At 48.3% G+C, this 15,786-nt stretch overlaps 1 protein-coding gene across 4 annotated transcripts in view; it reads right to left on the reverse strand.

Moving 5' to 3' along the window:
* Positions 1–15,786, reverse strand: part of LOC116828710 (complement receptor type 1-like) — a 306,270-nt gene that overhangs the window by 141,455 nt on the left and 149,029 nt on the right. The window lies entirely within an intron of this gene.

Below are 15,786 nucleotides of genomic sequence, written 5' to 3' on the forward strand. Positions count from 1 at the left end.
ACACGACTATCAGAAAACAGAAGACATTCTTCGCTCTCTAAACATTTAGAATTTATTTTAAATAGTCACACAGCTGCCTTTTGTAAAATCGTTATTCCTGAACTAGGGTATGTCAACAATTATGGGATTTATTCCATTTTTACATAAACGTTTTGTACAAACGAGTGTATAAAAATTCAAGTGCAGCGCCACACTAAGCAATTCATTGGTGTGTGTGTACCATGTACTGAGGCTAGTGTTATTGAGAGCATTGAGTATGTGGGTGTATCCGTGCTATCCTCTATAGTTCCTATAGTTCCCATGACATTGGAACTTCTGGTTGAGATCGCATGATGATGGTGCAAAATAGTGTCCGCGGTGATTGAAGTAATATCTCATTCAATGTCCTTCGTCCGTGAAAGAACAACCAATCTTGCGCCCTTTTCCCTGGTTGCCCTGCAACCCATATGCAGGGCAACCATGGGGAGCATTTGTCTTTTGTCACGGTACCGATATGTTGTTCTGGATGCCGCTGAAGAGTGGTATGACAGACTACAGAGCAGACATCATTTGCCTTTGCAAGAATAGCATAACCAGTTATTAGTTGTCTTGATAGCCGTCGTCCATGCTTGTTAAATATGGCCGTGGAGGATGATGACTTTTTTTTTTTTTTTTTTTTTTTTTTTTGTTTTGGTTTTTTTTTTTTTATCTGGCTAATCATCTTGTACCGCTGCTGCGTCGATGGTGCTACCGGCCACTGGCCAGGCGGCTACAAAGAATAAAAATGCGAATGACCCCGGGTCTTCCTTTTATGGTTATAAAAAGAGCGTTTCTGCTAGATATGTGGTGCAGTGTGCTAGACATGTATTCAAGGTAATGCACTGCCGTTCAGATCACAGAATGATGAGCTAGCATGCATTCCTAGGGGTGCCCAACATACGCACTGTTGCTTCTTCTCCCAACCTCATTTTTTTTTTTTTGGCGCTCCTTGCACTGTCCACCGCATTTGTGTGATGAAGTAATAAGACTACAGGAATAAGAAACATGACTTGTGATCTGAGATAAGAGGGGGAAGCAGTCGTCCAAGCTGTTATGTACAGCCAGAGGAAGAAATGGTGTGGGGAAGGGGAGCCCAGATCCCGCTGCATGATAGTCCAGCGCGCTACAGGAATTATGTCTTATGACATGAAAGAGGGGAATGATCCAAGCCAGCCCAGATTGCTATGATGAGAGGGTCAGCTCGTTTCCTACACACGGGATGACTCAGGTTCTATTTGACCAGACGCTGGCCGATCCTACTGAGGCAGCCATGAAGCACGACAGGGCTGATGATGACGGATGGATAGATCAGATCGTATACCGTCTGCACCCCGGGAGGAAGGGATAGGGTGCTGCTTTCATTTGCCGCTGAAAAAATCAGCCGTCACATCGATGCAGTCGACTAACGGTGACATTAAAAAGGTCATAAACGATTTTTTTTTCCTCTTTCGTTCCCGGGGGGAAGGGGGTAAATTGACGATATACTACACGATAACGTATTTGACCTACATGCAATTTGCATGTCAGCAGGAATGCACTAATCTGTCGAGATGGCTGACGTGGATGCTGGAGTTCCTAGTACTTCAATGAGCATCAATATTTGATTTTTGGCTTCCGTTAGCCCCTGTCCGCAGCATATGCGTATCCCTGCGTGGACTCCTCTGTCTGGAATTTTTTAAAAAATGCTTCTGGCATTTGTCTCTGACATGGCAGATAGAACAGATTTGCTCTCCATAAAGCGTCAGACATATCTCCATAAGTCATGCTGGGAGCTTCTTTTTGGAATTTGGACTGCATCGCACACATCGTGACAGAGTCCACACTGGGCAAACAGGAAATGAAATTCAAAAGTTTGCGGGGCTTTTCTTGTCTACCTGGTCAGTGCATCCAAGTTCAGATTGCTTTCCAGAGCGGTCACAATGGTGCACTGTGGGATACCGCCCAGAGGCCAATACCGTTAATCTGCGGCCACATTAACCCTAATCCGATATCGTAATACCGATTTCAGCGCTACGTCTCTCATTGGGGAGGAGTACAGAAACCGGTTTAAAGAACCCTTTATATCGATATAAAGGGCCTCGTTGTGTGGTGGGTGCAGTGTTAAATCGGTTTAACACTGCTAAAATCGGTATAAACCAGTAGTGTAGACCAGGCCTTAGATGCTACAGGGAACTGCCACAGGCAGGTGAGCCCCGTTGTGGGGGTTCCTCAGGTTTTCCAATAGCCTATGAGAACAGACAACCTCCCACAGCAGGCGTTGAAACTAAAGGCATCTTCATTGCTGTGCTAGGTAAAGTTATCTAAACAGGAATTAGCCGAGCAAGAGCAACCACAGTGCAAAAGAATGGTGGAGATGCAGAGAGTGATTGGGTTAGCAGCACAGAGCAGCTGAGTCCCCACTGCATGACAAGTTCCAGCCTAAGCAACCCTCCAGCTCCCACCCACACTCCAAGTGAGCCAGCTATGGGGCCAGGTCAAGCTGAAGAGATTCGTCCCTTAAACAAAAGCTTTTACCACCATGAATCCTGTGCTCAGTGCTAGAATGGATATTTCTCCCCCTTACAATCACCAGTTTTATTTGGGGGGTTTTCAGGATTGTTTTCAGCATAGACACTGTATAAAACATCGTCAGCTTACTCATCTGACTGTTCTGAAAATCATATAAACAGGCAGGCCACTCATAGAAAGACATCAGATGCCACCAGATGGCTAGAGAGACTTTTACAGTGTTAGTATCTGACAAAACAGGCTAAAAGAAAAGAGGCCCAGTCCCAGATTTCCTCCTTCACTCTCCTAAAAATATGTCAAAACTCTGCCTCCTCACACAAAAGTGAAAGTATCACTGAACAACATTGCTAAGACAAACAGGAAAAAATGCAGCTAATTTTACTCATTTCATTTTCCTTAATATTTCTGAGACTGCACAGTGCGAGATATCCACTTGCATTGGGTGTCCTGCCCTTGTAGCCACACCATCAATTAACTCTTTGAACTATAAACAATCTAGTCCTGCGCACAACCGTGAGGATTATAATACAATTTCAGAGATGGATAATCTTTGGCCCAGTAAACATGCCTGGAATGCCATTCATAGTAGAAGATCTCCTGACACGTTGCCAGCTCACTAAAATCACACGTGAACAAGCTCTGGTCTCTCCCAATCTCAAAAGTCCTCCTCTGATCCCACCTATCCCTTCAACTATTGCCCCATATCCCTGCCTCCCTTCCCTTCTAACATCATTGAATATGGTGTTGTGAAGGCCAAAAGTATAACTGAGTTGAAAAGAGAATTAGTTAAGTTCATGGAGGGCAGGTCCATCAACGGCTATTAACCATGATGCTCAGGGGCACAATCACATGCTCTGGGTGTCCTTTAACCTCTGACTACCAGACTCTGGCACTGGACGACAGCGGATGGATCACTCTATAATCACCCTGTTCTGTTCATTCCCTGTGAAGCATCTGGCACCGACTACTGGGGTAGATGGACCACTGATCAGACCCACTGTGGCCATTCTTACGTTCACTGCGTTGTGTTTCTGCCTTCTAATAGCATCCTTGATCCTCTCCAGTTTTATAACTGCTCCTTCCCAGGCAAGTTTCATCTTCTTCCTCCTCCTTGTGTCTGAGCTCACTGATCAAATTCTTTTTCCTAATCCAGTCTGATCTGGGCTTCCATTAGCCTGCACTCCCCTGCTGTTCCTGTCCTCTCTTGGGACCATCTCATCAGCTCACAAGACTTCAGCTACCAGCTCTGCCCGGATTCCTTACAGCACACCCAGGTGCTGGGGCATCATCCCTCGAGCCAACAACTTATTCTCCCCACTTCACAGCGACGGTTAAAGGGTTAATTACACTAAAACCGGGCTGAGAGGCCACATCCCCAATAGAGGACCCAGCACAGCCGGAATAAAGCCAGGGGCCGGGTGAGCAAAGGGCTCCGGGCACAGTTATCTGGGGTCCCAGCCAGATCTGGCCCCACCCAGCCACGCTGCAGACGGTGAGTTGGTTCCCAGGCAGCGGACGGGCTCTGGGTTGCTCCGGGCTTGTCTCTCCCGGGCAGAAGCGAGGCCAAGACAAGACATCGCCAGGCGAGTCTCGGGCAGTGGAAACACCCGCCCCGACGGGCCATAGGGCCGAGCCCGCTGCCCGCCCGCTCACACCTGTCACCCGACCCGGGCTGCCCCGCGGCCGCTCGCTACCCAGGGCCCGACTGGCCGGGCCGAGCCCCTNAGTCACAGTTTCTAGGAGCGGGAACAGCTTGAAGCGGGACAGGGAAGGCTCCAAAACGGGGCGAGCCCTCCAGGAGGGGGGAGGCGAGCCCCGCCCACTCACCGCGAGCCCCGGGCAGGGGCAGCAGCAGCAGCGCCAGGAGCCCCCAGAGCGAGCAGCGCGGAGCCGAGACCATGGCGGGGCCGGCAGCGGAGCCTCTGGGCCGCCACCGCTCGCTCCGGCTCTGCCAGCACCGTCGGGGCCAAAGCTCCGGGACAGCGAGGGAAGGGGGCGGGAGCAGGGGAGTGGCCAGGAGAGGATGGGGCGGAGCCTGAGAGGTGGGGGCTGGGTGCGGTCAAAAGGGGCGGGGCTTCTGTCCCTGCTTTGCACCCAGGCGCTGTCCGGAAAGCCAGTGCTCGGGTGAGGGGCGGGGTAGAAGAGGCTGCTCTGCACCTTGAGTTATTGGTTCGCCCCAGGGATCAGCATCGAGCCTATGTCCTAGGAGGCCGGTGGACTTGCCCAGGCACACACATGGAGGGGGCCGGCTCACCCCACTGCACGTGTGTCTTTGTGGGTGCAGCCGTAGGCACAGGAGCGGCGTCAGGGTTTTTGGCATCCTAGGCAGGGGTCGTTCCGCGCTCCCGGTTGGCGGCGGCAATTTGGCGGTGGGGGGGTTCCTTCCACGCTCCCGGTCTTCGGAGCGAGTGAAGGACCTGCCGCAGAATTGCCGCCGAAGACCCGGGAGCGCGGAAGGACCCCCACCGCTGAATTGCTGCTGAGAGTGGCAAAATTCCACACCCCCAAATCCTGGTGCCCTAGGCAAGCGCCTAGGTCGCCTAAATGGAAGTGCTGGCCCTGCGTGGGCACATTACACAGAGGGGCAGCTGCTGATGGAACCACCGACCAGATCTACCCCTCATTTGCGTATGCTCATTTAGGTGCAAATTGAAACATTTAAAGCCCTCCACTGGTTTCCCTTCCAGTCTGTATCTCTGGGTGCAACGGCCATCCCCGGAGCTGCTTCCAGGAGCAGGCTTCCTGCAGCTGGCAGGAACGGTTTCTTTCAAAAGATATAAAACCCACTGTTTGTACTAACTAACTCTGTTCACTTTTTTGCTTTTGTGAACAAGCTGTATGTCACTGTTGTTATGTTAGGCTAAAAGAGGCTCTGACAGGGGGCTTAGAGAGGGACTGTGTTATTTTTAAATAATTTCTAAACAACTTCCTCTTTCTCTGAGGAAATTCAACCATCAGACCTGGCTGGTATTTAAGCTGAATAGTGATGTATTTCCCGCACAGTCTCAGTGTTGAGGTGAGGGGGAGGGGGAAGAGAAAGGAAACAGCCCCATAATACAGAGACCTGGCCCATTCCACACTGCTCTGTTCAGTTTCTGATCTAATGCAGTAGGACACGTTGTGACATTCTGGCAAGAGCTACTGACTGAAAGGGGTGTTCAAAGAGGGAGGAGTAAGTACTCAGTAATGACTGCAGGACTTGGCTAAAGTTTTTATTAGTTTTCTTTTTTTTTTTAAATGATACTCTGTAAAATCAATATAAACGGTGAGTCACTATGATTGACGAAAATGTTGTATAGCATTGAAAACATATAGTTCTTCGTAGCTAAGAGGCATGGTCTTTGTCCCACAAAGTTTACAATCTAAGGTCCTCTTTCTGTACACTGTTCTGTGCTGAACTCCACCCATATCTCTAGGAAAGTAGCCTTTATCATCCGGAAATTCTTCCTCAAATGTCTGTCACCACCCACCATTCTATCTCACCAGTCAGACCTGGTCTGCCAAGCGCAGAGAGGGTGCTCAGGGGAGCAAAGCTGCTCCAGGAAAGCTTTATATACAATTACCTTCTCACCGTTACCCTTCTTTATGGCACTTGACCCACAGGGCAGTGACTGGCTTCTGAGCCACCCTTGTGTGTGATTCCCAATACATGTTGTGACATGGCGAGGTGAGGGCTCTGTCACCCCTGTCCTGCAACCTAGGATGCCTTACAATGCCTTGTGGAAGTAGCTCCCACCTGGGCCATCCACAAACAGCCTTCCTTCATGCAAGTCACAACCTGCCAGCCACAGCCACACTGGGGTTCTGTTATCCCTTTAAGACAAGGGTGGGCAAACTATCGCCAGGAGCATTTTAAGCCAACCCCGAGCTCCTGCTGGGGAGCAGGAGCTGGAGCTTGCCCCCCTCTGGCAGTCCAGCTGGGGTGCTGGGTCAGGGGGCCACACCAAGCATGGCCCCACTCTGGCTCCTATGTGCTCCAGTGACCCACTCCAGGGCTCCAATGGGAGCTGTAGGGGCAGTGCCTGTGGATGCGGCAGTGTACAGATCCATCTTGCTATTCTTCCATGTAGGAGTCGGAAAAGGGACATGCCACTGCTTCTGGGCTGCTCGGAGCCTTCACCCCTGATCCTCTCCCTGCACCCCAAGCCCCTGTCCCAGTTCTCATCTCCTTCCTGCTCTCCAAACCTGTCAATCCCAGCCCAGAGCATCCTCCTTCACTCCATACCTCTCATCTCCATCCCTACCCCAGAGCCCACATACTAACCGGAACCTGCCTCCCTTCTCGCACCCCAACCCCAATTTTGTGAGCATTCATGGCCCGCCATACAATTTCTATTCCCCGATGTGGCCTCTGGGCCAAAATGTTTGCCCACCCCTCCTTTAAGGGAACAATACACAATAAATTTGTCACCTCAAATTGAGTTACCCATACAATTTAACTTAATTTCAATAAAAGAATAAAAACTATTTTTGTCCTTTAAATAAATCTGATTTTAAGGAAGTAGCAGTAATGACGCATGAAATTTGGAAATGGTTACATGAGAAGTAAAGATAAAAAACTTCCTGGTGCTTAACTTAGCCTATACTTGATTCAAAAGTGAAGTCCCTACCAGATTCTATCAGCATTACAGACTGAACTTTTCCAGTCAGGACACCTCCCTCAAGTCTAGCAGCTGTTTCTCCTTGTCTTCTCACTTACAAAGAGGGAGATGGACAGGGAGAGAAGAGTTGCTTGGGGTGTTTGCCCCTCACTTTCATATTTCATTTCCCTCTTGGAAATGCAAGTCCTTCAGAGCATTTTCTAGTACAAATTCCTTCCATGTGAGAGTCAGGCAGAAAAATCTCCTGGTAAAAAGTCCCATGCTGTTTTTTCCTCACCCCCTGTTTGCTGAAATGCAGACCTCTTTTGTCCTTTGCCTTTCCCCATTCACTGTCCAAAGACTGTGTTTACATGTAAATTTGAGGTAAACTCACATCCCTTTAAAACCAGCTTGACCCATTTTGCCTAATTGTGGAGTTTGAACATGCCCTACCAATGTCATGCAGGGGGGAATTCATAACTTTAAATATAATGCCACACACATTTTACTGTGATATTGACCAGTGAATTGGGAGTTTTCAAATTATACCTTACAAGGCATCTTTTGTGCAAAGATTACTACAATAGCATGTAGGGTGTGAATACACGGTGCATTCGGTCACACATGTGCATTAGCCTCTATGCATTAAGAAGCGCCTAGCCCCCAGTGCCCAGCTATGCCTCCTTCATGCTGTTTGATTCTATGCGCTGACTCAAACAGCTGAAAGATGGGATGTGAGCAGAGAAATCATGGAACTTTGGCTGATTTATCAACTGCTAAAAAGGTCAGTGAAACATGGCCCAGGAAAACATTTAACCTGCCACAACAATTGAACAGGACTATTCTAAGATTCAGCCCATGCATTGGGAATGACTGGGAGCTGCCACAGGGCAGAGAAGAAAAGAAGCAGGCTGAGCTCCATTCGATCACTCTCTAAGTCTGTACATGACCACCTCCTCCTCCTCCCCCAGAACATCCCTCAAGCTGGGGGAACCCACCCAGGCAGGTGCAGCCCCATTCCACGAGGGTGGTGATGGTGGCTGAAGTCCACCCAAATCAGCACAGGAACCCAGTGGCTGATGAGCTAATAGAGTGAGTTCTGTAGATGAAGTGGTAGCCATCTGTGGCAGTGTGTGCAGGGGAGAGGCTTGCAGTTGTACATAAGATAATTAGTTAGCTGTTTAAAAAAAAAATACTAGGAAATTGTATTCAGTAAAAATTGATTTAGGTTGCAAAGTCAAGCACCAAGGAGTTAAATCCAGCATGTCTTAAGGTTGCTCATGCATAACACCAGACTGGAAGCTGTATTTAAACAGCACCTAGGACACTGAGGTCCTGCTCCATGACTAAGGGTCCTTGGCCCTCTACTAATACAAATAAAGAATGCAACAAATCTGTGGTAGACCCAAAAGCAGAGCTGAAAACAGAACCCACAACTTCTGACTCTTATGCTGATGCTTTAACCATGTAACCACCTTCCTTCCTCACATCCACTCATTTCATCCTCTGCGGGTCCTGGATGTGAAGGTCTTATCTGCAATGGCAAGTTGTCAAGTTTAAAACAAGTTTAACTACCTCAAAGGAGTAATATCTTAATCACAAGGAACTGTGATTCAAAACCTCTATGCACTCACCGCCTATCCCTTCTTACATTTTCCATTATGGCCTTTCAGTTAAAAATATCTTTTAAATATCTGGTAGCTTTGGAAATATGTATCATAACTGTCTGTTTACTGACCTCTTGTCCACAATAGAGTGCCTGTATTTTCCCTATTTAGAAAAGATGGCATTGTTTTCACAGTGCCAACCTTCTTAGAATTCCTGTTGATAATGTAACGTGGTAAGGAGAGGAGGAGAGCGGCAGCTGAAGACAGTAGGGGTCTGAGCTCATTTTCGCTGGGTTCTTCTTCCAGTATCCTGTGGGACATGGACCAAGCAGGAACATTCATCCAGATTACATCCTTTCAGACTGGTTAGGAAATCCGTGCACCCTAGTAAAGCTGCTTACCTGCAACAGCAAAGAGGGAAACTTATTGGATCAGGGCAGAGAGCTAGATTTCAACTTAACTTTTAAATGGTTAACCAGACAATTTCTAGTAACAAGTATGAAAACAGTCAGGATCTTTATTCAGTATTCCTTTTATTTTTTTTTAAAAAAGGACATCCCAAATAAGACATTGTAAATCCCACAGATTTCTTCAACTATAGTTTCTTCACCTGCGGAAAGAATATTGCTAAATAAAACTCAATGCAGTTTGTGGTTGCCCCAAAAAAGAGAAACAAACATGTTTTAAATCTTACAAGAAAAATGCACCTTTATAATAAGCATCTTGTCAGTAGCACAGATAATCATTTCCTGAATTTAAAAAGCACGTTTTAAGATCTACAAAGAGTTTTTAACCACTAAAATATGAAAATAATATCACTATAATCATACATAGTCTCTATACCACTGGAGAATTTGCTCTGGAGCAGTACACTTTTGATCTTACTGTACTTCTTATAAGGAAGTGCTTGTTGATTGTACGGATTGTAGTTTTGATGCTGCACACTGAAAAACTAGCTTCTGAAGCAAGCATGGCTTAGAACAGGACATTTTATACCACACAAAAGGTATGTCTACACTACGGGATTATTCCGCTTTTACATAAACCGATTTTGGAAAACAGATTTTATAAAGTCAAGTGCACGCGGCCACACTAAGCACATTAATTCGGTGGTATGCAACCATGTACAGAGGCTAGCGTCGATTTCTGGAGCGTTGCACTGTGGGTAGCTATCCCGTAGCTATCCCATAGTTCCCGCAGTCTCCCCCGCCCATTGGAATTCTGGGTTGAGATCCAAGTGAATGATGGTGCAAAAACAGTGTCGTGGGTGATTCTGGGTAAATTTTGTCGCTCAATCCTTCCTCCGTGAAAGCAGCAGCAGACAATCATTTCACGCCCTTTTTCCCTGGATTGCCCTGGCAGATGCCATAGCATGGCAACCATGGATCCCATTTTGCCTTTTGTCACTGTCACCGTATGTGTACTGGATGCTGCTGACAGAGGCGGTACTGCAGTGCTACACAGCAAGCATTCATTTGCCTTGCAAAGGTAGCAGAGATGGTTACCATCCCTATTGCACTGCCTGCTATTGTAAATTGGCGATGAAGAATGACGATTATCAATCATTTTGGTACTGTTTTACAATTGGAAATTGGCGATGATGGTTATCAATCATTTGTACCGTCTTACTGCTGTCATGGGTGCTCCTGGCTGCCTTGCTGAGGTTGGCCGGGGGCGCATGAACAAATGGGAATAGACTCCCTGCGTCATTCCCTTGTTTATATTTTGTCTAAAAATGAGAGTCAGTCCTGCCTAGAATATGGGCAAGTCCTACTAGAGCCAGAGAGCACAGCCGCTCGGGGTCAGAGCCCCAGAGATCCCGCAGAAATGATGAGCTGCATGCCATTCTAGGGGTGCGCCGCCAACAACCCCACCCGTTGCTCCCCCCTCCATACCCTCCTGGGCTACCATGGCAGTGTCCTCCATTTGTGTGATGAAGTAATAAAGAATGCAGGAATAAGAAACACTGACTTTTTAGCGAGATAAAATGAGGGGGAGGTAGAACTCCCGCTGCTATGATAGTCCAGGAGTACAGAATCTTTTCTTTAGAACATGAAAGGGGGATGGGGGCTGATGGAGCTCAGCTCTAACTGTTATGATGAGGACGGTTACCAGCATTTTGCACCGTCTGCCAGGAATGACAGGGAGTCATTCCATTTTTACCCAGGCGCCCCCAGCCAACCTCACCAGGCCAGCCAGGGCACTCACGGATGATGACGGTTTTTCACCAATTTTGTACCGTCGCCATCAGGAAAGAAGGGAGGGGATGCTGCTGTTCAGCACTGCAGCACCATGTCTACCAGCAGCATGCAGTAGACATAGCAGTGACATTGAAAAATGGAAGAAAATTTTTTCCCCTTTCCTTTCACGGAGGGCGGGGTGTAATTGAATGAGATGTATTACCCTGAACCACCCGGGACAATGTTTTTTGACCCTACAGGCATTGGGAGCTCAGCCAAGAATGCAAATGCTTTTCAGAGACCCTGGCGGGGACTGTGGGATAGCTGGAGTCCTCAGTCCCCCATCCCTCCCTCCATGAGTGTCCATTTGATTCTTTGGCTTTCTGTTACACTTGTCACGCAGCACTGTGCTGAGTCCCTGATGTGGCCTCTGTCTATCATAGCCTGGAGATTTTTTCAAATGCTTTGTCTTTTCGTCCTCTGTAACAGAGCTCTGATAGAACAGATTTGTCTCCCCATACAGTGATCAGATCCAGTATCTCCTGTACGGTCCATGCTGGAGCTCTTTTTGGATTTGGGACTGCATCGCCACCCGTGCTGATCAGAGCTCCATGCTGGGCAAACAGGAAATGAAATTCAAAAGTTCGCCAGTGCATCCGAGTTCAGATTGCTTCCCAGAGCAGTCACAATGGTGCACTGTGGGATACCACCCGGAGGCCAATACTATCGATTTGCGGCCACACTAACCCTAATCCGACATGGCAATACTGATTTCAGCGCTACTTCTCTCATCGGGGAGGAATACAGAAACCGGTTGAAAGAGCCCTTTATATCGATATAAAGGGCCTCGTTGTGTGGACGGATGCTGGGTTAAATTGGTTTAATGCTGCTAAATTCGGTGTAATCGCATAGTGTAGACCAGGCCAAACATGCACTAGGTGCTTGTCTAAAGATGTCTTGGCCCTGTGCTGCCAGACCCTTGACCCTTTGCAGAACTTTTGTTGATTTCAGGAGGGCTCCACACAACTGCGAGGTCTGTTCACACAGAACAGCTTGCAGGAGTAGAGCTCAGATCTGTTTTACATTTTAACTAAAAACTGCACCTTATTCTGGACTTGTGCTTTCTGTAAAACTCAGGGTGGGGTCATTACTTTAACTGACTGCAAATGCTAAGCACATTTAGTAAGAAGGGTGTAACCTGATAGTTATGAGATGAGGGGAAATGGTGTCTTTACGGTTTCACAGCCTGTTCCCTTTATTTCTAACTCACAGAGGGAGTTGGCAGTGACTCCTGTATCAGGGTGGCGATGTCTTTCTATTACAAAAGAGTCTTGTGAAGTTAGATTTTCTCAAACATCACCATTGTTTGCAGCAGCCCTTTGAAATTCAGCAGGCAGAAAGCACTCAGGTTAGAGATGTGCCTTTTTTTTGTGCCCCCTCCCAGGCAATTCCATTCAGGGTTGGCTGAGATATAAACTTATAAATAAATAAATAAATAAATAAAACCACCATTTCCTTCTCACTCACAGTTCCAAAAAAATGTTGGCAGCCTGCCAAAAACCAACACAACTTTCCTAAGTCCTACACTCTGCACTATAGCAGCAAGATACTGCACTAGGAAAGCCTGGGAACTGCAACAGGGCTGTGGAGAACGCTTGGTCAGGAGCCCCAACAGCCCCCTTAGGTAGCACATGGGCCCCTATAGATCATCTCCCACTCTGGGGGCACCACGGGAGGCAGGAGCTACAGGCCAGTGAGGAAGTCCTGGAGCCCATCAGTGAAAGAACTGTCAACCTGAACCGTTCGTAGCCGAGGTGCTGGAACAATGTTTCTAATGGGGGTGCGGTGAGTCATTGAACCAAACTGTAAAAAAACTCTGCATACAATGGAAACTACTTAAAGCCAGGGGGTGCGGCAGCACCCCCAGCACCCCTAGTTAGTAGAGAGAATCCTTTCTTAATTTTTTCCCACTTATTGTCTCTAATATTTCTCTTTTGTAGGGCTGCCAACCCTCCTGGTTTCACTGGGAGTCTCCTGGAATCAGGCCCTACTTCCCAGAGGCTACTGCAGCCAAACCGGGAGATTTGGGGCGCTAGCAGTCCAGCAGCTCAGCGGGGCTAAGGAAGGTTTCCTGCCTTCCCTCGCTCTGTGCTGCTCCTGGAAGCAGCTGGCACCATCCCTGCGGCCCCTGGTGGATCGGGGAGGCGGGAAGAAGAGGGAGAGGCAGGGGTCTCTGCTTATTGCTACTGCCCCAGCCCCCAAGTGCTGACTCTGCAGCTCTCATTGACTAGGAAGTGCGGCCAATGGGAGCTGTGGGGGCAATGCCTGCAGGCAGGGGCAGCACTCAAAACTCCCTGGCCCCCCCACACCTAGAAGCCTCTGCCAGAGGGATGTGTCAGTCGCTTTTGGGAGCTGCCCAGGACAGACTAGGGCTTCTCGTGCCCATGGCGCATGGCCATTTCGCCGCCCCCTGCGCTGATCCCACGGCTCCGGTGGAGCTGCCGCAGTCATGCCTGCGGGCGGTCCACTGGAGCTGCGCAAGCAGCTGACCATCCGCAGGCATGCCTGCGGGCGGTCCACTGGAGCTGCGCAAGCAGCTGACCATCCGCAGGCATGACTGCGGCAGCTCCACTGGAGCCGTGGACCAACGGACCCTCCGCAGGCATGCCTGCGGCAGGTCAACCGGAGCCGCCTGCCACCCCCCTGGCAAAATGCCACCCCCCGAATAATCCTGGTGCCCTAGGCAATTGCCTAGGCTGCCTAAACGGTAGCGCCAGCCCTGGAGCTGCCCAAGGTAAGCACCGCCCCCCTCACAACCTCCAGCACCCCACCCCCTGCCCCAGCCCAGAGCCCACATCCTGCATCGAAAATCCCTCCCAGAGCCTGACCTCTCGCCCTCTCCCTCACCCAAACTCCCTCTCAGAGCTCACATCCTCTCCTGCACCCCAACCCACTGCCCAGGCTCAGCCCAGAGTCAACTCCTACACTCTGAACCCCTTGACCCTACCCACTCCAGTCCAGAGCCCAATCCTCCTCCCGCACCTCAACGCCCTGCCCCAGCCCAGTGAAAATGAGGCGGGAGGAGGGGAAAACAAGCAAGCAATGGAGGGGAGGCTGGAGTGAGCAGCGAGAGGGGCCTCGGGGAAGGGGCAGGACAAGAGTGTTTCCATTTGTGCCATTAGACAGTTGGCAACCCTACTCTGTTGGGCCCGCTGTCAAGTCTGCACAATGCAGAAAATCCACATGCATTAGCTGCATTACCCTTGTAACTGTTCCGAGAGCTAATTCTTTAAACTCTGGTAAGCTATTTACTCCCAAATTCACATCCTTGAGATAATTGTATGGATTTGGAGACTCTCTCTGGCCTATTAAGAAGCAAGAAATATAAATTTTCTCTCACTTAGATGATCAATGCTTGAATAGGTCAGTGTTAAGGTTTTCAGTCAATGCTATTTTTACAATTTATTATTTGTATTGTGCTAGTGCATAGGGCCCCCCTGGGAGGATCAGGGCCCCACTGTGCTAAGCAGCACAAAACTACACAACAAAAAGCTAGTCCCTGCCGCCATTAGTTCTCATTAGAGATGGAAGGGTGGACAGCTTCGTAAAGAGCTGTATGAGAGGATTTGGTTCCAAAGATTCTGGCATTCAAAAACTGTCCTTTAGTCTCACATTTGAGTGCAACACAACAGAAAGGAGGAAGTTCATGAAGAGTTAAGTGCAGGCCAGCTTCATCAGCTCAAGGGCCACATGAGGCAAGATGAACACTGAAGCTGATCACCTAAATTAAGCAGGCAGAGAGTACAGTGATAATGAGAGTTTCAAGAAGTTAACAGCTTACATGAGGGAGGACCACATTACACAGAAAGACAAACCCACTGAAAATCCTCTCCAACTGCTCCCTGCACGTGACAGACACAGCAGTTCTGTAATGTGGTCACAAAGCTCACAAGGACAAAACAGGTTTTTCTTTTAAACGTATATCACTTTTACTGGTTTCTTCTGCTGTGTTTACAGTTCGTTCTGTACAGAGAGAAATACTTTCACATGCTCCTATTAAACATTAAAGTTGGACTAAAAAAAATTAAGAGTTTATTCCTCAGCATCATTCATTCCTTTTCTTTCTACCCCTGCATCCAAATCTCTCATCCAAGTCCTCACTTCCCATCTCAACTATGGCAAAACTCTCCTCTTGGGCCTGCCTGACACCTACCTTGTCCCTTTCTGGTTTATTCAGAAAGCAGCCACTAAGATAGTGTTCCTTGCCCACATACGGACTATGTCACCTGCCATCAGCTCCTCAGCATCAAGTTCAAGCTTCTACCAACCAACTACAGAGGCCTGCCTAACTCAGCCCCTTCCTACTTCTCTAACCTGGTTTTGCATTGCTCTCTGCCCTCTCAAAACCAGTCTGTGCCTTTCCCCAAAGACCCTCAATGACCTCATCTGCAAGGCCATTCCCCAATTTCTCCCTCTTGATCTATTTCTGCCATGATGCCTACAGGGAACTAGCTAGCTCAGGCGTAGGCAACCTTTCAGAAGTGCTGTGCCAAGTCTTCATTTATTCGCTCTAATTTAAGGTTTTCCACGCCAGTCGTACAATTTCATGTTTTCAGAAGGTCTCTTTCTAGAGATCTATAATATATATAACTAAACTATTGTTGCATGTAAAGTAAATAAGGTTTTTTAAATGTTTAAGAAGCCTCATTTAAAATTAAATTAAAATGCAGAGGCCCCTGGACTGGTGTCCAGGACCCAGGCAGTGTGAGTGCCACTGAAAATCAGCTTGTGTTGCTGCCTTCGGCATGCATGCCATAGGTTCCCTACCCCTGATGTAGAAGGTGTTTAAATGTCTAAGTAACAGAGTCCCATTGAAATCAACAGTAGTTAGAC

The sequence above is a fragment of the Chelonoidis abingdonii genome, chromosome 4 (genome assembly GCF_003597395.2).
Source record: "Chelonoidis abingdonii isolate Lonesome George chromosome 4, CheloAbing_2.0, whole genome shotgun sequence".
NCBI classification, from domain to species: Eukaryota; Metazoa; Chordata; order Testudines; family Testudinidae; genus Chelonoidis; species Chelonoidis abingdonii.